Source organism: Bolinopsis microptera, chromosome 13, assembly GCF_026151205.1.
Source record: "Bolinopsis microptera isolate Bmic1 chromosome 13, MBARI_Bmic_1.0, whole genome shotgun sequence".
NCBI lineage: Eukaryota > Metazoa > Ctenophora > Tentaculata > Lobata > Bolinopsidae > Bolinopsis > Bolinopsis microptera.
The window spans coordinates 4,809,731-4,836,780 of record NC_087084.1 but is presented as its reverse complement, the minus strand read 5'-3'; the positions used below and the strand labels follow the sequence as shown (position 1 = coordinate 4,836,780).

Here is a 27,050-nt window from a genome sequence, read left to right as displayed (position 1 = left end):
CTTTTTATAAGTAGAACAGTGCACACTATAACATAACAATACGTTCGTGACTATTTCCTTTTATTTTCCTTAACCAACGCATTGTAAGTTTGACGGATGATACGGATTTAACTTCGAACTTTAAGTTTAATCGAAATATCATGACCCCTGGAAAAGCTCTACAAAGATTATTATTATGTAGCGCGCCGTGTCAGTCAATTAACGATGGAAAAATAAAATTACAATGTAACTTTGAATTCCGCACGAAACTGATCCCATCAAATATTATTCAACCATACCATCAAGTCTGCAATCTAGATCAGTTGTCCCATTTCACATTTGCAGTTGCACTATCAGTATTGAGTAATGAGTATCAATTATGCAAAACTTATTTCTTCATAAAATTACATTTTGGGTTTGGTGTGCAATCTTAAAGTTAATCAAACGAAGTCCAAGAAAATTGAATCACCAATAATATTATTACCGGCCTAACTTAGTTTTCACATTTCATTAACCTAATTTTCGATATATTTTGATATTGTTAGTATGCTCTTTTTGACAATTTCTTGATCACTATAATATAAGTGCACAGTTAAACTTAATAATTCAGTGAGTCATGTTTCGCTTTTGTAAACCGATATTTTTGATGACTAGTAATAGTATTTAACTTCATACCAATACTATTTGTTACAGCTTTTGAGCTCGCGTGCCACGCCAGTGTGTAGTGGCGTTAGCCTTATAGCCATAGCTAGGCATAACGTTGCCCGTTGGCGAATGGCGCCCCCTCCCCCACCCCCAAAAATGCTTCCCTGGAAAGTTATGGGCAAAATACTGTTTTGGTCACGTGACACGCTAGTAAAACACGAATTTGATTGTTTAGGGCTCGAATTTGATTGTTTAGGGTTGGGGTTAGGATTATGGATAGCTTTGGGTTTATGATTAGTAGACAATAAGACGCGCGCACTGACCATTGAATGGTTTTTTAGCTCTTATTTCGGCCAGCACATTATTTTGGAAACAATTGAAAAGTTATAATACTTCCCATATAACAATTTTGTTGGAATTTGGTCAGCTTACGTAAACACTTATGTTCTACTGAACCTAATTTAGTTTGAGCAATTTCAATGGTCAGAATTTGAGTTATCAACGAATTTATACCTATTTTGTCATTTTTAGACCTCTTAATCAAGGCCAATCTCTCCCAACTAAATTAGGTTCGGTAGTTAAGTATGATTGGAAGGTTCTGACAAATTTTCACCATGATTCATGTTCAGGAACCGAATATATGACAGAATAATACGACAAAAATCAACGAATTTCGTCAAATTACGCGACTTTTACACCAAATTTTGATCCAAAAGCCGCGCACCATCAAATATGGCACTTATGAGAAAATCACTGATCATTCCAAAAAGGTATAATAAATTTGGTACTGTGAAAATTCTCACAGTCTCTAGAAAACGATGGTACAAAAATTTTGAAAATCCAAGCAAGTTTATTTTTATCGTGCACCGCCTATGGTTAGGGTTAGGATTAGTCGAGTTTATGTAAAACCGTTTTGTTCGGTTGCAAAACCATAAAAACCAAAGTTTTCAATAAAATCATAATTACCAATACCTAATTGTTTACCGTTACGCTTACCACTCGGTTCCACTTCCAGTTTGTCAAACAGGAAACTATAAACTAAATTGATATCCAACCATTTCTGGTCAATTATATAGCGTACTCTATAATCATGATCTACCTTATCGGACCTTATTTGGACGGCCGACATTAAATGAACGGAAAAAATTATGAACGGACATTAATATGAACGCTAGAAGCAAAAAGGCACTCATGTCAAAACCATCAAAAATCCGAATTTTTTTCATTTAAAAAAATGTTTTTTATTTCAGAAAATGATTTTTAAATCCATTTTTTTATACAGGAAGTAAGAAAAGCAGTCGTTAAGCAGTAAAAATGTTAAAAATAAAAGATGTGTACATGCATCAGTGTCTAGTATCGCATATTGATATCATTTTCATCAATAAACGGGTTTTCGTGCATGAAATAATGTTCAACGTTAAACAATTAACCTTTAAAATTAACCAACGTTGGCCTATAACGTTGGTGAACTTTTCATTCACAATCTAAAATTAAATACAACGTTAAAACGCTGTTCAATTTTAAACGTTGCTCATATCAATTGGTTCATCTTTTTGGGCGTTCGTGTAATGTTTTTTATCCCAGTTTCAACATCTTTTCAGTTTCAACGAGTCAGCTAGAAACTTGATCTCTATTTCCAGACTTTCATAATGATCATTAGGCTCACAACAGCTGGAATGAAATAAGTTAACCTCCTTTCTGGCTCACTTGTGGGCTGCTTCAGAAGGCTATACTATATATAACTGTCTAATTGAATAATTGGAAGAGAACTCCATCAGGCCTAGCTGAACTAAGCGGGGAGTTGATACACCTTTCACAAGCAAGAGCCACTTTGGTCTACTTGCTGTGAGGCGTCTCAGCTACGCCTACATGGGTTGAGGCGCCCCTTTTCTTTTTTTTTGGCTTTGCTGTTTGGTCTGCACTGATCAGTGATCACCATTATTTAGGACTCGACATGATTTAGTGTTTTACAGTGTGGGAGCTCTCATTAGCGATTCATCAAGAGCGCTTTTTCCATGGGATTTATTTTCGTTGACTTACATATTGCGTAGTCTGAACTCTGATATCATTGTGGTAATATAATTTCCCGAAGCTGCAAGATTTTGCAGTTTTTAATTCCCGGATGCAGATAATTATATAGACTTAAAATAGAATTAAAGTCGATGTACCAGGCGCTTAAGGGCCGTTGCAATCTATAAAAGTATAAATAAATTGTATATTGGAGGCACTATTTAGTCTCGCTCTGTTAACTTGGTGAGAAAAATCGCCATCAGGTCTAAATTCTTTTCTTTCTCAAGGGCTTAGGGTATAGGTAATAAGATTTCAGTGATTTTTTATACGTATAGTAATAGAGTTATAGTAGTTGCCACGACATATTTGCCCCGGTTAGTTCCCTATGAATCAGGAATCTCATGTCCACAGTATCCACTGTGTGGAACAGAGAGATTTAAGAGGGTGTTCCTAGCTCCAGATCGTACAGCAGAAGAGAGAGCTCAGCGTAAAGAACTTGTCCTAGAGCTAAAAAGAAGAGCTGGTATTGAGAAGGACAAAAAACTCTTCATTCGTGAAGGGAAGATTTGTAGCCTTGAGAGGCAAAAATGAGTTTCTAAATATTTTTCGTGTTGTGAGCAAATCAAAAAGTTTAGCTCTATGAGTATTTGTCTTCTGTGTGCTTAGTTTTTGTCGAAGGATCTAACCATTTTATTTCACTTATACAAAACTGTATAGTTTTCAAGGGATTAATCTGGTTTTAGGCGAATCTTGTTCAGAGATCGCTGTTTCATTACTCTTAGTCAGCTGGTGCAGCCTTTATACATACTTTTATATGTATATTTACAATTTTAAATTGCTGTTCAATATCTATTTTTAGTAAACATTAACTGGGGTAGTAAAACCCAGTTCCCAATCATCAAACTATAATCAGTGCGCAATTAATATATATTATATTTTATTACAAGCATCCAATTATTAGCCACCCGTATCTTAAACTATATCTAATTCTATCGTTTGGAGAGCTGTGTGAACTGTGCATTCCTGTACATTCAATTTCACTGATGCAGCTAGATTTTGAAATGTACCGGGAACTTGTAATTCATAGACTGTGTATTTTATCAATTACCATATTAGGAACCGACCGGATATTTTTTTTGAAAATATGAAAGTTTCAAGAATATTTTTTTTGAAACGGAGAAAAGTGGTTTCCAGAAAACATTTTCGGTCCGAGTCATTCTCGATACGTATAACCTCCCATATCGAGAGCTCCCGCTTCCGAGATCGTTTTGGAAAAGGGAGGCCTGCCTTCCGTGATCGCATTACAAGGGGAAGCCTCGAGTGCAAAATTGTGGAGAAAAATGGTTACCAGAAAAACATTTAAAAAAGAATTCAGAAAACCGAAAAGCCAACCTGCCCCTCACCCCACCTCTAGCAGACCTCTAGACCTAGCATTGCTCTTTATCGCGTTTAATATTACAACCCAGTTTTGGCTCCGAGTAAAAACGAGCCAATGATAAAATATGCTTACATGCGAATCAAGGAACTATCAATAATCAAATTGTGCCCTGAATCGGGAAAAATTGACAACTGTGACGCTAATTTAAATTAATTGGTATTTGGTCAATCTAATGGCTCTGCATAGTTTTGCAATAATTTACAACTTCTTTTATTTTTAATTGTAGTTGACGAAATGAGAGTCTCCACTCAGTGTGTTAAAACATAATTCTTTGTCGACGTTTCGGCTACATGCCTTTGTCATAAACAGGACGTACTGAAAACTTACATAGCTGCAAAGATACAATGTTAAAATAATCTATTAAAATAATCTATTAATACTACGAAATATAACAACAACAAATAACATCTTGAAACACAACAACAATCACAAATTTATCCAAAAGAAACATAAAATATAACGGCTAAAAGAATCCAAACCGCAACAAGCCGTGAACAATTCTTCATAATACTACAAACATTTTACCAAGATATGCCAAACATACCGTTTCGGTTTATAGTTCGAAAAAGATGTAAAGACTATGTGGACCGTCAATTGTGGCAGTCGGTTCTAATAAAACGTGAAAACCCAGAAATAAATACTCAATTGTCTGAGTCCGTAAATGAAGGTGATTGGATAAAATATACTTGGAAGTTAATGTAATATTGAACTTATAAACCTAGATAATTTTTGATTAATCAGTTTTATGAAGGAGCTATCTTGGTAAAATGTTTGTAGTATTATGAAGAATTGTTCACGGCTTGTTGCGGTTTGGATTCTTTTAGCCGTTATATTTTATGTTTCTTTTGGATAAATTTGTGATTGTTGTTGTGTTTCAAGATGTTATTTGTTGTTGTTATATTTCGTAGTATTAATAGATTATTTTAATAGATTATTTTAACATTGTATCTTTGCAGCTATGTAAGTTTTCAGTACGTCCTGTTTATGACAAAGGCATGTAGCCGAAACGTCGACAAAGAATTATGTTTTAACACACTGAGTGGAGACTCTCATTTCGTCAACTACAATTAAAAATAAATGATTGACCCACTCATAAGAGCAAAACAAGATTACCAATTTACAACTTCGATCGGAATCGAGTTACCTTATCGGACCTTATTTGGACGGACATTACTAGAACGGACATAATTATGAACGGACATTAATTTAAACGCTAGAACTAGAAGGCAATCAAAACCATCAAATATTCGAATTTTTTTCATCTTTTTTTTTACGGTTTTTTGAATTTTAGCAAATGATTTTTAAATCCATTTTCCATACAGTAAGCAGGAAAAGCAGTTTTTAATCAGTAAACATGTTAAAATATATGTACCTGATTATTGTCTAATATCACATATCATCTTCATCAAATGGGTTTTTGTGCATTAAATATTCCATGCTTAAAGCATCAGTAATACCTGCTTTTTGAAAACCTTTTTTTATCAAACTATCTCGGTCCTGCATTTCAGTGTAAACTTTTACAAGCCATTCGGCGTGAAGTGGTTTTATCTTGAAATATGAAACAAGTTAGTCATGTTGGCGGGGACTAGGCACTAGCGCATGAATTATGTTGTTGAGTGCCATAATTTCGTTGACTTTTTCCGTCAAGTGACCCTTGAAAAGATCATATACTAGAAAAGTTTTCTGTGCCTCCGGCAGATCAAGGAGAACCTTTTCGTCGTTAACATATGCGGCACTATGATGTTCTCGATAAAACTTATTGTTGTAGATTCATTTGCCCAATGTTTCTCGTTAAAAGAACCTCAAAGTCTTTCGGAAATGTATACTTAGGAAGAGATTGATTTTTTTCCCTTGTAGTTGTAGATCAACTGCATGGGCAAAAAAATTTAGATCAAGATAGTGATCATGCCATAATGTGATATTTACAATTTAGATCGTTAAAATTTTATAATGCCTTGTTTTCATTGATTCAACAATATAGTTTATACTCCAGTAGCAGGGAGGAGTTGAGTGTGCACTTCGATGTACAGAGTTTTTTGCTGCTGGATCGGGTTAAATAGGTCATTGGTAACTCAAAAAATCGAGGGCCGCATGTTGTGTCGCTAGTCCCAACCCTGTGGAGCCACGCCCATATTTCATATCAGGTGCGTATATGGGAAATATGTATCTCAGCTTCTGATGGTCTTAGAGACTCAAACTTGAGTTTAAAATGACCGCAATACACATGTTTATATTGGTACTATGAAGGTCATGAAAGCCCAAAATGCTTATTTTTGGAAAAAATTCAGAAAAACCAATTTTCACTTGGGCGCGAGTAAAAAATATACACTAGAAATTGAGTGAAAATCGAGTAAGCAGTTCAGTGTCTACAACATTTCTAAACACAGGGTCCTCTGTTAGGTCATTCTTAATCAGAATTGATAAAGTAAGCAAATTTTATTAGTAGTTTCAACCCTGAGGAGCCACGCCCATATTTCATATTATGTGCGAATATCGGAAATTTGTATCTCAGCTTCTGAAGGTCTTAGAGACTCAAAGGTGGGCTTAAAATGACCGCAATGTACATGTTTATATTGGCACTATGAGGGTCATGAAGGCCCAGAATGCTTATTTTTTGGAAAAATTCAGTAAAACCGATTTTCAAGTTTGCGACACTTGGGCGTGAGTAAAAATCGACGCTTAGAAGTTAAGTGAAATCGAGTATGAAGTTCAGTGTCTGCAACGTTTCTAAACACAGGATCCTTTGTAAGGTCATTCTGAATCAGAATTGATAAGGTACGCAAATTCTATGAGTAGTTTCAACCCTATACTAGGGAGCAAAACTCCTAAATTACCCCCAGGCGCAAATATATGACTTTTCTATCTCGGCTTCTGAACGTTGTAGGGGCCTCTCTTTGAGCTCAAACTAACTACGATGGCCACATTTATATACCAACTGTAAAGAAACATAGGGTCTATACTCTATGACTATAGTGCTTAGTTTTTAAAAACTCATTAAAAACTGTTTTAACCTTCATGCATCATAAAATAGTAACATCAAACATGTACTTAATTATGGTATCTCGGGCTAAAAAAGTCTTTAGACATTTCCAGCACAGTAAAACGTTCAATATGAACACATTCGGATAACATTTATGGAGCAGCACATACCACCTAACTTTAATTTTGGTATAACTGCAAAAATACTCAGTTTCAGAAGCTCCTTCCAGCTATCTTAGGCTGCCATCAGCTCCCTCTCTGGGACTCTCTCCAGTACTGCTTGGCTATTATGGCTAATCAACTTGAATCCAACTTCATGTAGTAGAATCTACTTCTAGTTACCTTCTGCTAAGTCCATGTCAACTCTACCCAGCTACCACCACCAATATGTTATAATTTTAGATCTTTCTAGCAACTTCTGATATGAGTGCTACCTCTTCCTCTATCCAGCTACTATACCACCAGATGGCAGAAACCACCAATTCCAGCTGTCTCCACCTACTTCGGCTACCTCTATTTAGCTACCACCAAGATTCCTCCAACTTCTGCTATTTCTAGCAACTTTAGCTTAGGGTAGTGGGCTACTTCTTGCCCTGTCTAGCAACCATCAGCAACATTTTATTCTGGCGTTTAGAGGTTGCTAGAAACAGCAAATTTCCTCTTCCTTAATGAGCTAGAAATTGTTGGATGCAGCAGAGGTTATACAGCACTCATATCAGAGGTTGCTAGAAAGATCTAAAATTATAACATATTGGTGGTGGTAGCTGGGTAGAGTTGACATGGACTTAGCAGAAGGTAACTAGAAGTAGATTCTACTACATGAGGTTGGATTCAAGTTGATTAGCCATAATAGCCAAGCAGTACTGGAGAGAGTCCCAGAGAGGGAGCTGATGGCAGCCTAAGATAGCTGGAAGGAGCTTCTGAAACTGAGTATTTTTGCAGTTATACCAAAATTAAAGTTAGGTGGTATGTGCTGCTCCATAAATGTTATCCGAATGTGTTCATATTGAACGTTTTACTGTGCTGGAAATGTCTAAAGACTTTTTTAGCCCGAGATACCATAATTAAGTACATGTTTGATGTTACTATTTTATGATGCATGAAGGTTAAAACAGTTTTTAATGAGTTTTTAAAAACTAAGCACTATAGTCATAGAGTATAGACCCTATGTTTCTTTACAGTTGGTATATAAATGTGGCCATCGTAGTTAGTTTGAGCTCAAAGAGAGGCCCCTACAACGTTCAGAAGCCGAGATAGAAAAGTCATATATTTGCGCCTGGGGGTAATTTAGGAGTTTTGCTCCCTAGTATAGGGTTGAATCTACTCATAGAATTTGCGTACCTTATCAATTCTGATTCAGAATGACCTTACAAAGGATCCTGTGTTTAGAAACGTTGCAGACACTGAACTTCATACTCGATTTCACTTAACTTCTAAGCGTCGATTTTTACTCACGCCCAAGTGTCGCAAACTTGAAAATCGGTTTTACTGAATTTTTCCAAAAAATAAGCATTCTGGGCCTTCATGACCCTCATAGTGCCAATATAAACATGTACATTGCGGTCATTTTAAGCCCACCTTTGAGTCTCTAAGACCTTCAGAAGCTGAGATACAAATTTCCGATATTCGCACATAATATGAAATATGGGCGTGGCTCCTCAGGGTTGAAACTACTAATAAAATTTGCTTACTTTATCAATTCTGATTAAGAATGACCTAACAGAGGACCCTGTGTTTAGAAATGTTGTAGACACTGAACTGCTTACTCGATTTTCACTCAATTTCTAGTGTATATTTTTTACTCGCGCCCAAGTGAAAATTGGTTTTTCTGAATTTTTTCCAAAAATAAGCATTTTGGGCTTTCATGACCTTCATAGTACCAATATAAACATGTGTATTGCGGTCATTTTAAACTCAAGTTTGAGTCTCTAAGACCTTCAGAAGCTGAGATAAATATATACCTGATATGAAATATGGGCGTGGCTCCACAGGGTTGGGACTAGCGACACAACATGCGGCCCTCGATTTTTTGAGTTACCAATGACCTATTTAACCTGATTCAGCAGCAAAAAACTCTGTACATCGAAGTGCACACTCAACTCCTCCCTGCTACTGGAGTATTAGTTTAATGGTAGCTATTGAAATACACTGAAATTAAAAGTTGTCATATTCTGGACAAAAAGTTCGGAATGGAAAAAAAATTTTAAAAATTTCAACGGACTTTAACTTGGACGGACATTAAATGAACGGACTTTATTTGAACGGACATTAAGATGAGCGTTCAAGTTATGTCCGTTCAAATAAGGTCTGATAAGGTATAAAACGGAGTACGAGTCACCGGGGCGAAAGATTTTTGATTTTCCGCATAATCTCCAATTATGGTATGACTTACAATGGAATTTGACCAAAACCCATAATCATGGGTAGAGTGGACACTGGACCGCAACAGTGTCTCTCTCTCTCCCAAACAAAAGGAAATGATATTAATTTGAATAACCGTCCGCAAATGCAAACTGATAACGAGAATGAAATCGGTCGCTCGCTTTTCCCATCCCATTATAGTAGCCTTGGTACTACTGCAAACCATTTAAGGTGATATCTCAAATTTGGCACATCGCTCAAACTTACACAGATTATCCATCCTTTAAGCACCATACTTTATGAAAAGTTTCAAAAAAATCGTACGGTAGGATCCGACATAAACTATTGTCCGAATAACCTATTTTCTGAGTCGGACAGATGTCGCTGTTGGACATGCAGAAGTCGCCCTATCCCCACTGGCTGTAGCAGCAATCCTTTCTACCTCTTGCATCAGCGTCTCTGCTTCCTTTACAGTACATGTTCAACTGTTTAAGAAATTTAGGAGCCGATCAGTTCATCATCTATTTGAGCTGGATATTGTTTCTGTTTTTTTAGCATAGAGTTTGTAAACTGGATCAAGCCCTGCAGCAAAATTGTATTCCTCAGGGATCCGACGACAGAGACCAGGATCACTAGTGGATTAAACAGTTTACATGAAAATACTAGTGTCTTGTAAGTAAGGTGCTGCACAATCGTGTGACCCATATCAGACATTTATACTACGTCATTACTACGTCATTACTACGTCATTACTACGTCATTAATACGACATTACTAGGTCAATAGTTTCTGAGACTTTATTAAGAAGGAGGTCGGCGAAATCAAATTTTTGGTTCGGGTTTTGTGGGAGGGTAAGAATTTGTGTTGGGGCTATAAATATAATTGTTGTCATATATTTTAATTTAGGTATCGTAAATGTTTAATTTCGTTTCTTTCGCTATAAATATAATCTCGTCCATTTCAGTCCTGAAAAGGACGTGCTTCTATTTTTATTCAGAATTAGGATCAGGATCCAAAACCTTGTTTCTAATTAGGGTTTACTTTTTAATTACCTGTCCGAATCATATATGTTGCGTTGAACGCGTCTCAATTCCAAAAGTTAGTCACGTAAAATCGATTATAGAATGATTATTTATCATCATTCGATTGTGCCAAACAATTTACTCGATCGATAAAGAATTATCGGAGAGGGGTAAAAACTAAACGCATGCGTAATAGGTTGTGGAGAGGAACTATTGTTTACAAATACTGCATGACGCGAGTACTTGCGGCTTGGCAGCAGGTAGACAATCAACAATTTACCATCAATGTTTAAAAGTCGATGTGAGCGCGTGCGTCTGCGTTCACACACGCATTAATCCAAAGCTTCACTTCTGTCTCAATATCAATACTTATAAACAAACAAAATTGTTAAACTTAAAGCATTGATATTGGGACATCATCCAAGTATACTGCCGGCTTGGCCGTCGACGGATGTTTAAGTATTCCTGTTTTTAACTTACCAAACCATGTATCAAAATACAGCCAAGCACATAAAAATGAACATGAAAAATGCGCTAGAAGTAAAATTGTGCAAGACTTAATTTGATTAAAATAACAATGTTAATGCAATTAATTTTTAACACTCCGACGAGTTTTGCATTTCATCTCGACGGGTTAAGTAAATGCCGCGATTATAACAATTAACAGCAACACGAATTCTTTGGCCTAGGATATGTGGTGAGTTGAATTTTATGTTTTACACTTACACTTACAGTAGCATAAGTATAACTATAAGTACTTGGACAGAATTTTAAAGTGTCAAAACTTAGTATTCTTTGCCAATTCAATATGTTGATTGCAGTTTGGTATTCAGTTAGACTTTGGTCTCAACACTGTCGATGTAAAAAGATTAAATAAACGGAACTTGAAATAGCTCCCTCCAAACCCAAAAACCTTGTCTAAAATGGAAATTTGTCGTGGCCATTTCGTTTTCTCCAAATGAGGTTTAACTTACATCATGTGAATAATCAAAGCCCCAATTATCGTTAATCTTCATTTAAAGCGGCTGTTTCCTTTCCCCCTAACTCCACGGTAAATCAGAAAGTAAAATTTAGCTGTGGAAAAAGGGCGGGAATTCGTGGTCTATGAAAAATCTAAAAGACGTTAGTCCCAGCCAATTTCCAGTCTGCGCTTCGACCACTGACGAATCAAGACATGCACTTTTTAGTTCTGCATGAAGCTAAAAGTTGCATGGTGGAGAACTGGTTACAGTTTATACTTAATGACTACTCATGTATCTATTTCGGCGGTTATTGGTTCCTATTTCTCTTTTGTCCAACGTGTTGCCCGACAAACCATCTGTTGCCTGGTTGGCGGAGGGGCGCATGCAACTTCTCTTTGACTGATTGTTTCATTTGATACATCATAGGAGTGTTGGAGACAGGCTGTTATACTCCTTTATAATCGTCGGCGTCAACATTTTAATTTTCCAAACCCCTTTTTCTCGCGTCCTATAGTCTCGTGCGTCTGTCATTTTGTCATTTTCAATCTTTCTTCCGGTTATCCGATGTGATTTGTTTTTTGGCTTCAAATTCTTGTTGAGTATTTGAAGGGGAATAAAATATGATTTAAGCGACAACAAGCTTGATAAATTACAAGTGCACTTGCTGTCGGTTAAATCATGATCTTGATGATGTGTGTCTACAAGTAGGGTTATAATACTTATATAGTATCGTAACCTGCATAGTGCGCCAGATCTCCTTATTTCTCTTGTCAGCTAGTTGGGGCTTACAGTTGCCTCGTTAGCTTGTGTTATTGTTGAATTAATGAACTTTAATTCTACTGTTATCAAGAAGCACGTTTTAAAGAAGCTTTTAAATTGTAGTATTTATAGCAGTCTCTCCAATTCTGTCCAATTCCACAGACTGATCGTCTGGATCGGGATGTTTGGAAGATTGTGCAAATCCTCTGCTATTTCTCGAAATGAAGCGTTAAGATTAGCTGTTATGTTCTATTAAATCAGGAGCCTAGTCTCTTTATATAGATTCTAGACGTCATTATATCTCCGCACCCTCCTTGTCATCACACAGCTTCTTTACTTCTTGATTTCTCTAGTGCTATTCTATCTTTTCAACGGTAATCATCACAGTTGGACAATACAAATACCCGCTGTATTCCATGTCCGATGGTGGGGTTCCACGGGATCTATGATCTTGATTCCTGGTATTGTATTATCAGGGATTATACTACATGAAGAATTCGTTGTAACTTTGTTTGAAAAGCATTAATATGTTGTTGGATAAGCATACACCATCCTGGAATCTTCACGCTCGAAGGAACGATTTATAGATTCGGTAACTTATCGCCCTTGATAACGGATCTAGAATCAGCACGGATTAGAGAATTGTCGACGAGAAGTGAGTTGAGATTATTTTACTGCAACGGTCAGAGCTTTCTTTAGATTAGATTAAAACCTCATCACTGATATGCGATTAAAGTGTTTGCAAATGAATTGCAGGCCGGACTGCAGAGCCACTCGGTTAACTGTCTATGCACGGTTGGGGCATATGTAGTCATAAGTCTGGGCATGAGCCAAGTATCAGGTTGAGCAGAGTTCAGGCAAAACGCATCTAGTTGGGATAAAATAACTTGGGGCACAATCCGGGCATACTCGGGGCAATGTAGGGGTAATCTATATAACCACCTAGATTGGATTGATTGACTGGGGTGGAGTTAAGCCAGTTTTACGGTTGAGGAATGATAGATAGGAAGTAGGAAGCATACATTAACAAGGACTAAGGTTTTTGACTGTTAACAACATGCAATTGTTGCTATAACAGCCTTTTAAACAGAGTATGAGACAGATTTACGCTGAGTGTTTTAAAGACAGTGTTGATGACGAATAAAATTAATATGGTTAAAGTACGATGACGGGATTGGTTGGTCAATGGTCATAGGACACTACTGACTGACAATATAGAAGCGGCTGAAAATTTTGCCTACGACAATGCTGCATTGATTAACAGAGATAAATTAGTTGTTGTCGATGTATTCTGGGAATACTCCAGGTTTTTCACAGTTCAAAAATATCCATAGGCTCATGCGGACGGTGAATTAGTCGACCCTAAAAAGTTCACTCTGAACCAAGTACTCAAGTAGATTTCGAACTGAAAAAAATTGACATATGATTGACCCATTAGTCTTAAAGTCTTAAGGTCCTTGAGACTCCTGCCTTAACCACGCATAATACAACTCCTATGTATTACAATTATCCTTCCCGAACCATATCTTACTAAGACATTTTAATGATCATGTGTTATAATGGCTAATATAGAGATTTAATCATGAATAATAATTTTTAATTATTATTAATAATTTTTAGATATTTACCCACGGTCCAAGTGTCATCTAATCCAAAATTTAAACTTTGTTACTATTTCACCACTTTAATTGTAACACCTGTACCTTTCAAATGAAGAATCGTTAATAAATTCAAATTATTTATTATTTTATGAATTTTAACAAGTTTATTAAATAAATTCTGCTCAGTTCGAACTTGTATGCAAGCATTCTTTACATCTTTAAGTTCTGCAATAGTATAATATTCCAGCAATTCCTAATTTCAAACAAAATATTGTTTAACATCTACATTCTAAAAAGTTACCATTTAACAAATTTTGATGCAAGATAATCGTTATTTTAGGGTACTTGCTACTTGTCCGGTTAAAATAAATGGCTTTATTTTTAGAAAAGAAGACTCCAAAAAAAGTTTTGTAGATACTTACAACTTCCCATGGCTTCTCCCTGCTCGAAACTCTATCTATTCTAGGCATGCATTATTATTTACTACATATCACTATGTTGCTAGACCTCATCGCATCCATATGCTACTCATGATTTTAAGATAATATAGCCATGTAGTTATTAGCCTTATTGGCAGATAATTTTGTTTAACATAACATTAATCACTTGAAATTAACTTTCACCAAGATCTATGCCGATGCTTAAGCGTCACAGGAATCCCTCGAATTTATGAAATGCCTTTAAGGCATCTTAAAAGCTATTTGCATACCTCATTAAAATGCAATATATCATTGAAATAGAATATTTAATTACTATGTTCAAGGTACTTCTTCACTCCAAACAAATTAAACATCATTCATGTAAAAGCAGCCACGTTGCAGGTATATGTTTGGCCGGTTTCTCGGACTAAAACTCAGACTCTGGTATACTCGAGACAACCAGACCTCAGTCGGCATTGTTATCTTTTAGAGCTTCTAGATGACATGAAATATAGAAAAGAATTTCAGTCTTTCTATACTTCTACTTGAGAAGATGAAGTTTAAGGGCAGTTTCAATGGGTTGGTGACATGGCATAGGTGGCATTTAAAAGGCTGAGGTGGCATTTAAAAGGGCTCAGATCACAATTAACACGTAGTCCATGGTTAGCCTCACCCACACACCCTGACACCCTAAACAAGTAACACCGGGCTGACAGCTGGCTCACGGCTGTGAAAAAAAGTGGCCTTCCCTGTAAAATAGATAAATCATCAGGGTTTGTCATCACTTCAAGCTGATATTTAGTGTCGGCAAATCTAACTTAGTGTCACAATGTCGGGACAAAGTTTTTTCACTTATTTGTGTTTTGGTTCATAGTATATCGGTCCAATCTTATTCTAAATAACATTGTGTCATCCTGTATGAATCATAATATGGCCTGTTATATGAACTATGATCTATTAGCAAAGCTTTCCCACAGCAGGAATACTAATTCCCACGTTATTCTTGTGGAGCGCTAGCTCTCACTGTCACAGCTTGCTTTACATGAGGTAATACCACGTCATCTGTCACCACGCTGTCCCTGCACGGATACCAGACAGTAGACTACAATACAATAGTAGATTACAGACTCCAGATTACAGACTCCAGAATACAGACTACCCAGTAAAGACTACCCTGCTACCCTGTAACTGTATTAGCTGGTGCCCCGATCCGGGCAGGAACTAATTGTAATCTGCACCCTCTGTAAGTCATAGAACATGAAATCACATCACGAATTATAATTGATTGTATTTCTGGTCCGCAGTCGTCCCGCTGGCTGTTGTTGACCTCATATAACATAACATATCACCTTTATTTTGGTACTTTTAATAATTTGAAGCTCAGGTCTTTAAACTAAGTTGGTGTCGCATGTCACCCTCGCTTCTGTGGATTCATTACTTTTGTGTGCTGCAGTGTCTATGTATAACCCTTACTTCCACAGTTAGTGACATGACGTGATCACGTGATGTAATGATGACCGTGTTGTGACCTCTCCCCGGGTTACAGTGATCCTGGGTAACTCTATATTGCGTATAAAAACAAGCCAAAACTGGTTGGGGTATTGGTTGTTTCTTTTGCTATGCACGAATTTGGCGATCAGGTTACCATGGTTACAGTTACCACTTACCATGGTTACAGTTACTATGGTTACCGTGAGTACCAGTTGACATCGTACTTTCTCTAATTCCACCCTCTCTCTCCAGCTTTCTCTAGAGTTGAGATATTCGTACTATGTTATTGTTGGCTGCTTGTGTGGTGATTTACCTGACAGATACTTTATCATTAATCATATTTCTATACAATTAGCTCTGAAACAAATTAGTATTAGTTTTAAAATTAGGCATATTGGGTCTAGCGAATTTCTATTCATTCAGGAATGATGATAGAAATCTTAAGAATTACGGTGCTTAAAATTCATCTTTTTAACACCACCTCGCATAAGTATTATCAGTCTATTTCCGCCGTCCAGTTTGCAAACCTACCTGCAAGCTTCTGTTGCAGTGTAGTTGTTAATCTTTTGGACCTTTCTGGTGACGCTCACCACGTCAGAGAAAAGCTTTGGAATCACGAAAATGAGCCTGTTAAACAGTGTTAGAAGAGAAATACTAGGTTTTATATCGGGGTTAGAGGAGCTTTTGGATGAGTTCGGGCCTTTCTAGACGTTTATTTATATCGACAGTAACTTTGCTTTCTGATGAAGTCTGGTGACTTTAGACGTTCGTCAAATACTATATTTTGCGTCAACAGTAAGTTTGATCTCGGCTGAAGTCTGGGGACTTAAGACATTGAACATAAAGTTGACTTTCGGATGAATTTTTGATATTCTAAACGTTTATCGAATACCAGAGTTTACGTCGACACTAAGTTAGCTTTTGGGTGAAGTCTGCAGGTTACTTTAGACGTTTATCAAAGAAACTATTTTACGTCAACACAAATTTAACTTTCGGATGAATACTGGGTATTCTAAACATTCGCCAAATACCATATTTTATGTTACTGTAATAAATTGTTTTTTGCGTATTGGATGACTCCGGATCATTGCAGTAGACGTTCATTTATATCGACACTAAGTAAGTTTTCGGGTGAAGTCTAGTTATTTTAGACATTCATCAAATGCCAGACTTTCTATCAACGTTAGGAATCCTAACTTAGGATAGGTTTTAGATGAATTCTGGGTATAGTAATCTAGAGACGTATAATTTTACTGTTTCCATGGTAACAGTAAAAATGTTGTCCGAACTGTAGACATAGTTCATTTGTCTCCACTAGCTATTATTTGCACGTTTTCCCCCCTTTGTGTTATTTGCAGGTCCCCGCTCATTTTCCGGAGACAGTGCTCCATGTCTTAATCTTATCACAAAATCATTTTGTTCTAAAAACCTTTCAATTTATAAATTTGGTGGCATTTTCAGTTGGCTAGACACCTATGGTCTGTGGCCTTCTTTAAAAGGATCCGCTCCAGTCGACTGTTCAAAGTATTTTTATAATCCAACTGGCGCGTTTTTTTTCTATCCGTCGAGGTTTTTTATTTTTTAGATTTCTATCAATGAAACCGCCTTTAGGCCCTCAGGCAGTTTGGGTAATTTGCGAAACTGAATAGTAATTTTGTGCTGTTTTAATATTGCTTAGACTATATCCCTTCCTTTATAACCCTTATTACCCTATTACTTCTTACCTTACTCCCTTCTCCTTATACCATTTACTTACCCTTATTACTTACATTACTTACTTCTTACTTACATTCCCTATTACCTTACTTACCTTATTTACCTTTACCTTATTACCCTTACTTAACCTTTACTTGCCCTGTACTTGCCCTGTGTACAGGAATATTAAAACAATTCATAATATGATAATATACATAGGATTCGTTCAGAGTATTTCTTATTCTAAGTATCAGAGTACTCACACAGTTAAGTACCATAAATGTTTAAATAGTGAAGCCAAATTCCTGATTCTGTCTTTTCCCTGACAAGGTTTCAACTCCCCTCGGTCCCATTTTTATTACAGATGGGAATCCTATCATACTATGAACATGCTGAAAGACTTCTGATGAGTCTAAATGAAGCAAATATGAAAGGGGGGATAAAGGCTGATGGTCGTACTTGCCAGCACAGTAATTATGTTTAAATACTAATAGTGAAGCCAAATTCCTGATTTTGTCGTTAACCCTGATAAGGTGACAACCTCGCGGTCCCAGTTTTGTTACAGATTTGAATCCTATCATTACACATTTCCCGTTTAACATAAACTGTCGTAGAAACCAAACGTTTCATTTTTTCTTACAATTTCTGTGGCATATCCATGATTCGTTAGCGTAAATAAGGGTTCCTATTCTAAGGAAATGGCTCCGGAGCGATCTTAACTATTAGCCCCAAACTCAACATTGTGCACTTTTAGAACTTTAGGCACTCAAACGGGATCGTTTAATATTTTATGTGATTATGTGAAACAATAGATTGTTTGTACGGATAATATCCCTGCCATAACGGATAATATCCCTGGTTCCAGCAATAGACAGTACAGTGAACTTCAGTTCTGAGAAAAGCATGAAGATAGAAGATTTCCTTGTAACTATTTACTATAGTCTTTTGCCGAATTCCACAGCAGTGAAGCTCTATAATTAGTTATATACATGTAGATTGTAGATTGTAGACATAATCACTTTTATTATAATGGTTATGAGGTAGGTTGAAGCGGTACACACGCGGAACCCCTCCATTCTTACAAATAAGAAATCTTCCAAGTATATCTGATATCCGCGTCTTCACTGTGATATAATAGGCCAGGAAGATAGAGATTGTAACAGATACTATCAAATATTAACTGATAGTATACATTCCTTCTAGAATTATCTTATATAAGTGGCATATTTTGGAAGTCCTGAGCTTCTTATATACGGAGATATAGCTGTTATAAGAATCCCCTGGGATATAGTGTCTGTATCAGAGATCATTTAATTTAAGTGATCGTATTTGTCGTGAATAATTCATTTCAGATGAATTCATAAATTCTGCATTATTAAAGCTGGCATACGAATGAATTCCACTGTTATAGTTCCTACCCATGTACCCTATTTAACAGTTCTGTTCACAAAAATGTGGCCTAAGGCGAGCTTCCTTGACTTACCAGGCACAAGAGATAAACACTTGCACGTGTCAGGATTCCTAGAATACCTACATAGTTTTAATCTTCACTTTCTAATTTATTGATAAATAACAATCCGGTCGTGCTTGTCGGTGCATTGAGATAAACATTTTAGCCAGGAAATATGGACATAAAGTTTCCTGGATGGTATTTTTTGGTATCCTGACTGTTAAGGTTGTCTGAGGGGCAAGGCCGTTAGGCCAATCGTTTTAAGTCTATAATATGTTTTAATTATTTGTTAAAAATAATAGAAATTTAGCCCAGGAAGTATATTGAGCCGAAGTTTCCTGAATCAAATTTGTAATGTCTTGATAACAAAGTGGTACTGTAAGTAGTAGTAGTAAACCCGCATTATGGTGGCATGAGCCCCAATACTAATAGGATACTACATTAATTTATATTATTGAATCGGGTCTCAATAAGCATTAAAAGGCGTATAAACTGTTTGCATCTACAAAAGTGGTTGTTTTTACAAGAGGCAGGGCTTGCAACGCAAGGGAAGCACGCACTTCGCAGGGAATTGTGTAGATACGCCTAAGTTAAGTGCTTATATTATACAATAACCGCGTTATTGTGTTGAACAAAATTAAAACGCGGTGACTGCTAAACGCTTCAAAGCAGTTAATTTTATTTTACTGTTCTAACGTTTCAGCTCAACTCTAATTCGTCAATTTTTTGTAAAACGTCGTACAACTTTGACCTTAGACTCTTAATCAACTTATCCTGCAACTTAAGTACGTTATAAAATGGAGGGCTTTTATAATCGTTTCGTTCACCGTCTTGCTATATGATCGTGGTCCTATTTTAGTATTTTAGACAGGCTATAATCACGTACCGTCTAGCTAGGGTCTAAGTAGCATGCTCTGTCAAATAAGAGCCCACCCTGTAAATTGCTGATGTTTGACGGTGCGACGCTCATACAAACAATGTGCATCAAAGTTAGTCAGATTTTAGCAATTAGACTATAGGACTATAGGAAGTAAGTATAATTAAGATTAAACTATATTTTATTATATATATTAACTATATCAGTGTTTGACTGTACTAAGGCTACTCGAGGGACAACGCACAGACAACGGTTGCTTTGATCCAGGCGATCAGCCAAACATTCGGTACTTACCAAATGCCGATTGTTTTAATTTATAATCTCTAAATGTCTGTTATAATAATACAACTTTAAGTATCTACCGAATGGCTGATAGTTTTAATTTTTGAATTCTAAACCTTTATTTTAATAATAAAACCTAAACTCAAGAAGTGCTAAGTAGTGACCCGTATTTAGGATGCTCTATCGAACTTTTGGTACTGACCAAATATTGATAGTTTTAATTTCTTATCTCTAAACACCAAATATTTATCGGTATTATAATATGATAGTATGACTTAACAGGAAGTATATTTGACCCGCTACGTCTAAAGTGGTCTGACTTCCTGGAATAAAGTCCGCCCTTAAATTCCGCCCGTGAATTCACTAGCCCATCCTGTGAAACTCTCCAATCCTGTCAAAAATGTACGTGGATATTAGATCTTTTATTTAATGAACAGTTAAATAATGAAATATAATAATGAAATATATAGCAAATATAAAAAAATCAGCAGCTTAAATATGCTTTCATGGTGGAAATTACGAAAAAAATACATTTCAATTTTATGAAGCTTTACAATATCTTGAACCAAACTTTTTACTTGCAATATTTTATAGTCAGAATTGTTCCCAATATTTTGCTGATGGCTTAGCTTGCTTCTTCAACCATGGATCCTTCCCACAAGGAGCCAATTAATAGCTTGCGTGACAGCATCATGGTTAGCAGCAGTTAGCAGCAGTTAGTAGCAGTTAACAGCAGTTAGCAGCAGTTAGCAGCAGTTAGCAGCAGTTAGCAGCAGTTAGTAGCAGTTAGCAGCAGTTAGCAGCAGTTAGCAGCAGTTAGCAGCAGTTAGTAGCAGTTAGCAGCAGTTAGCAGCAGTTAGCAGCAGTTAGCAGCAGTTAGTAGCAGTTAACAGCAGTTAGCAGCAGTTAGCAGCAGTTAGCAGCAGTTAGCAGCAGTTAGCAGCAGTTAGCAGCAGTTAGCAGCAGTTAGCAGCAGTTAGTAGCAGTTAACAGCAGTTAGCAGCAGTTAGCAGCAGTTAGTAGCAGTTAGCAGCAGTTAGCAGCAGTTAGTAGCAGTTAACAGCAGTTAGCAGCAGTTAGCAGCAGTTAGCAGCAGTTAGCAGCAGTCAGCAGCAGTTAGCAGCAGTCAGCAGCAGTTAGCAGCAGTTAGCAGCAATCAGAAGCAGTCAGCAGCAGTTAGCAGCAGTTTCTTTGCACTTTATTCTCCCTGTGGGTCGTACTAAGCGCCACCAACCTTGCCCCAACCTAGCAACATGAACTCGGTTAGAGCTGGGTCCATCATTGATTGGTAAAAATAGCGATACCTCACCTACTAAACTGGAGACTCAATTTGTAGAGACATGCTCGTATCAATTATCTGAGATTCTGTCGGCCCAGAATACCATTCTTGTGCTGTTAATAACGGGTCAATTTAGAAAATTGAAACATTTTTATCCCTAAAATATAAAGTAACAACATGTTATTAAAAGTTCTTTAAACACTATAACCCTGCTAACTTAACTTCATGCTAACTCTCCGCATACCAAAATTTCCTGAAAATTATTTGTCGCCTCATGATATTTATCTGTGCCAAATTATGGCATTATGATTCATTAAAAAGTAAATAGTTTAAAGAAATTAAACATCCAGCGCCGATATCACTATCTACCGATCACATTCTTGGCTATTTTGAAGATTGATATGATATATTCAAAGAAAACTTTTTATCCGTGCCTTACTAACTTATTTATAGTTAGATGATTATATGCTTGAGCTTCTTCTATTCTTAAATTTAAAGGTTTCTGCCCTGGCCCTTTGATCAAAATTTAGTTATTTACTCATTCACGGGTCAGTATTAATGTTATTATAAAGTTTCAAGAAAATTATAACTTAACTTAACTTAATGTCGTTTGTCCACATTCCTTAATTCTTAATCATTTAACATGAAATTGTCGCCACGCGATATTTTCCGTGCCAATAATTGAAATATTTTAAAGGTACTTCCTTTTATCGCATTTTTAAGTCTACTGACCTCCTAACTAACTTGAAATCAATTGTAATAGTTGATAACAATCAAACAATGATGATTACAAACAACAGTTGATTACAATCAAACAACAATGATTACAAACACACAAAATGGTTTAGGTCCAATAGTCTAAAAATTAAGCAGGAAATGAAAATATCGTTTGCGACTTCCGCAACGAAAATTTTGTATTTATAATGCCAACAAAAAATTTCCAGACTAAAGGTTCTGTGAATTTATATATATTGCCGATACCAAGGAACTAAGGAAGTCATTTCTTCAAAAAATGCATCATTGAATAGAACAACAACATGATAAGTTTTACCAATTCTATTATCTACAGGTTAATAACAAAATAACATAACAACGCAACATGTGTTATAAAATATATTTACATGCCGACCTCGTGATGAACTTTTCACACTAAAAAAACTGACGTTTTTACGTCATTTTAGAACAGCTATAACTACCCCTACAGTTCATCACCAAGACATAATAATGACACTTCCGCTCTAGCCAGTTAAAACTTAAAATACCACATCAATACTACGTATCCAGTTAAAATATTACGTATCCAGGATAAACTCACTCCAAACACTTCCGTCACCAAATCTCCTGCATACTCTATCGTAACCCTCCAACAAAGTTGTTAAAAAACACATACAAGATAGTTATATAGTCACAATATAGCTGCATTGTAAGAGAGCAGCTCAGTGCTACCAGCTTCATGCCATATAACTGTTGCAGCATCAAAAGAGCTTCAGCAGTTCCTGGCGACCCTATAGACGCGCTTTACCGGTATTTATAGGGGCTGCATGTGGACTAATCCTGCAGTTGTTCCTGTTGAGCAGTTGTTGTTGTGTGCTCTCAGTCAGTGGTGGACATTAGGTGGACATTAGGTGGACATTAGGTGGACATTAGGTGGACATTAAGTGGACATTAGGTGGACATTAGGTGGACATTAGGTGGACATTAGGTGGAAATTAGGTGGACATTAGGTGGACATTAGGTGGACATTAGGTGGACATTAGGTGGACATTAGGTGGACATTAGGTGGACATTAGGTGGACATTAGGTGGACATTAGGTGGACATTAGGTGGACATTAGGTGGACATTAGGTAAAAATTAGGTGGAAATTAGGTTGACATTAGGTGGACATTAGGTGGACATTAGGTGGACATTAGGTGGACATTAGGTCGACATTAGGTGGACATTAGGTGGACATTAGATCAGTTAGCTCGAGTGGAGCTATGTTTAGTTTTCTGTTTATATTCATGGGTTTTATGTCAGGTTATTTGTAGGGCCTGCACTCTGCAGTATAGTAGGGCAGCTGCATTGCTATATCCTGGAGTAGTTTCTGTTCAACATGTGGATCATACTTCAATTTTAAACGTCGTGGGTTTACTGATTTCAGATGGTTTATCTATTATTTGCTTTTAGTTAAAGATCATAAATTATTTGAGCTATCACAACTGATATTAGTCTGTGTGGTTCTAATTCAGTAGTCCGATTACACGGTCAGTCACATATTTTATTTGCCATTGATATCAATTAACGGATCAGTTGGCATGACTTAATGAAAGTTACAATTAAATACCATATATTTGATAGAACGGCAACATTTTTTTGGTTCAGTGGTTCCAAAATTATTAGAGATTGAGATGTTTTCACCAATGCATATTAATGCTTTTCAAACAAAGTTACAACGAATTCTTCTTAGAGTGCATCCTGGGTTTGGACAGGATATGCCCGTTTGAAATATTTCCATCGCGTTACATTACATAATTCTCAATAAATGTAATATATTTGTAGTGTTGTAATTAGTTTAAAATGGATCTGCCGATTCAAACGCCAACAGACCCCACGGATCCTATGGCTACCATGAACACACAAAGGCACCAATAATCTAAATATCTGTAGCCATGTATCTCCTTAAGTTCTAAGTAAAGCCTACGACAAGACAAGACAGTAGGTCTAATAGCAAGCTTTATTGTCCACATGAACGTCTAGCACCATCTAAGTCACCATCAGAGATCGTGGTGCCAAATACCCCATTAAAAAAGTGGTTCAAATGGTGTCACTGAAAGGTATTATATCAAAGATGTATGCTGCCATGGAAAATTTGCATGGCCCTTTTCCCGTTTTCCTGCGATTTTTACTCTATCTTGCCACGTTTTCCGTCATATCTCACCTTAGTGAGAGCTTACATCTAGCAAGACTCAATTTACACCAATTGTTAAAAAGTGTGCTAAATATTCAATAAACATAGTTCATTATTGTATGTTGTACTTTGTGAATTATATATATTGTAATTCTGCACAGTTCTTGCAGTCGAATGCTGCAGTCGAGGCTTCTTTTTAAACATGTCAAACCTACTAAGTCTTCCCTTTTTTGAAATCGCCTATAGTTATTTTTTTCTGAGGATTAAGAAATGTAGCTCAAATTGATATGTGGTTTTAAAGTTAAGTCTGACTGATTTATCCAATTTTCTACATAATTTTCTACAGAACCTGTCCTTAAATACCGTAATTTAAACCTTTTGCAAGGATTTTACAATTTTGTTCGTTGAAAGGTTGAGGTCAATTGTAATCACTCAAACAGTTTTAAATTATTGTCAAGGGGAATTCTCAAAATCTCATTGCCGTTCTTTAGAATGATTATTTTTATATTATGATTATTTACTTGTTTATACTTATCATCCGGTCCCTCAAGTTGCATTTCCTTCAGCCATAACGTAGAATTTGATTAAAATACATTTGGGCATTCGAAAAAAACCTCAAATTGCAATAATCTGTCGGTAAGGCTGTGGCTGAAGTGATAAAACATTACAATAGACCTATAAAAAGAAGGTTACTGCTTCTTCGGAATTTTTTGATTGATCATAACGCCCAATTCAAATTTTTTGTGATAATTTAAATTGAATTACCAAACCTTTTAGAATAACTTTAGCATGACTTATGTAACAATAAATGAATTAACAATAGAGTTACTGGGTAAAGCAATACTGAGATATGTTCTCTCGAACTAGCTCGTTGGTCCAGGAATGGAAATAACTGAATAAAAATATTACCATTGTTTTGATTCATCCCCTATAAATATGTGGAGCAGATGCATACAATATTAGAATATTGATTTAACCGTCATTTCTATTTGTGATTTCCCGATTACTGGCAGTCTGATTTATCTAGAGCTACAGACTAAAAGGTTATCTTCATAAGTCCCCAATTACTTAAATTTATTGATATAATATTAAAAACAGTCACTCTAGATAATCTCATTTGTCACTTACGCCATGATTAGATTACGATTTGGTTCCAATGATTCGTAAGTTGATTACCCAATTCAGGCTTTTTAAGAGGTATAATTCAGTGAATGGATATTTAGCGTTTCAACATAATTTGTTATTAAAATTTGTTCACATTTAGTTATATATTTGATATGCGCTATATGGAAATAATTTAATAGATAATCTAACAATGATTTAATAAATTCAGCCCGGTCACAGGACGTCAACATGTTATGATATGAAAACATATATCTTTAGTATCGGTTATTTTAGAACGTAATCCTATTTTGTTCTGCAGTTTTCTCCGGTATTTGTTATTTAGTATCTCTATGTAAAAACAATTTAACTATCATCAGAATTGTGCAAAAACATTCATAATAACGTTAACATTAAGACGTATAACCATATATTTGTCTGCATAAGTTTACTCGTGAAAAATTAATTCATATTATCACTCCGATAATAACAAATATTTTAACGGGCTTCCGGCTTATCATCAACAATCAAGTTACAAAGTCTAAAAGTCTGTTCATTGCACGGAACCTGACTTACACTTCTTGGCTTCTGAATAAATTCACTAGTTACATATCGTCTCTCGGCTGATATTTGTTAGCCTTCTTAACATTTCCTTTATTTGCCAAGTTTACAGATTTAAGTTATAACAGTTGTGATCTTGTTATATTAGATTAGTTATGTAACGGCTTTATTAGTTCACCAATCAGCATGTTCTCTAATCTTCTGCATATTTGTACCCGATATTGGAGAATTAACAGACGATCATGATACAGACTACAGTGTCTGCGCTGAATCTGCACAGTTACTGCACTATATCTGCATTATATTTGCACTATATCTCCACTATATATCCACTATATCAGATCTAAGTTTTTAAACAGACATAAGTTCCAGCCCGTTTTCTGTGGCAAGAACCCTCACAACATCACTGATTATCATTGGTATTTGATGAGTAGCAGTAGACTTCGGTAGATTGCACTGCAGCACACTTATCAGGCTTTACTGCACTAAGAGGAGCTGCACAGAGCAATTCTTCAAGAATCTTTATTCTTACTAATAATCCGTCCTCGTAAAGTTATTTCTAGTTCATCAAAGAGAGATAAGATATTTTTAGTTTAAGTTTTTCTCTCACCGTGCCATGATGTCTTGTGTAAATCGGTTAGTGATCCTCAAAGGAGGATACGTATCTTTAAAAGCTGATATACCAGAGATATGTTAATCAGATATTTAAAGAAGCCTCTCCAGATGATAAGTCTTTGGGGTCTGCGTGATAATTGCCGTAATTTTTGGTTACCTAGGCGATCGAGTTTTGTTACCTTAGCGATCAAGTGTTGTCAATTTGATAAAATTTGTTGGTGTTATAATTGACAAACTGCATGCAAATTATGCGATATGTTTCAATATTGATTGATATAATTTTAAAACCATTGACACGAATACACAAATAAAAGGAATTTTGTCGTTTGTGTTTGCCTGTTACTATGGCAATTGACACAATCTTTGTTGATTAAGATACATCTTAAGAATAATAGATATTTTTAAAAGCTTGACAATTACGCTGAGTTATATTTCTCTGCAAGTGCCCGAGAAGTGAGAACTAAGATAGTTACGCTTTATTAATTATTCTTAAACATACCCTCGTAATATTATCTCGAGATTTTAACACCTTATTTTCGGGGCAACACAATTGGGTTATTCCTTGCAGTTTCAATTAATCAATAGCAATAGTGCACCCAACTTATTGATGACGTTACTTTTACTAACGATGAATCG

At 36.1% G+C, this 27,050-nt stretch overlaps 1 protein-coding gene across 1 annotated transcript in view; it reads left to right on the top strand.

The window, feature by feature from the left end:
• LOC134825063 (LIM/homeobox protein Lhx3-like) overlaps positions 1–27,050 on the top strand; it is a 667,636-nt gene that overhangs the window by 85,359 nt on the left and 555,227 nt on the right. The window lies entirely within an intron of this gene.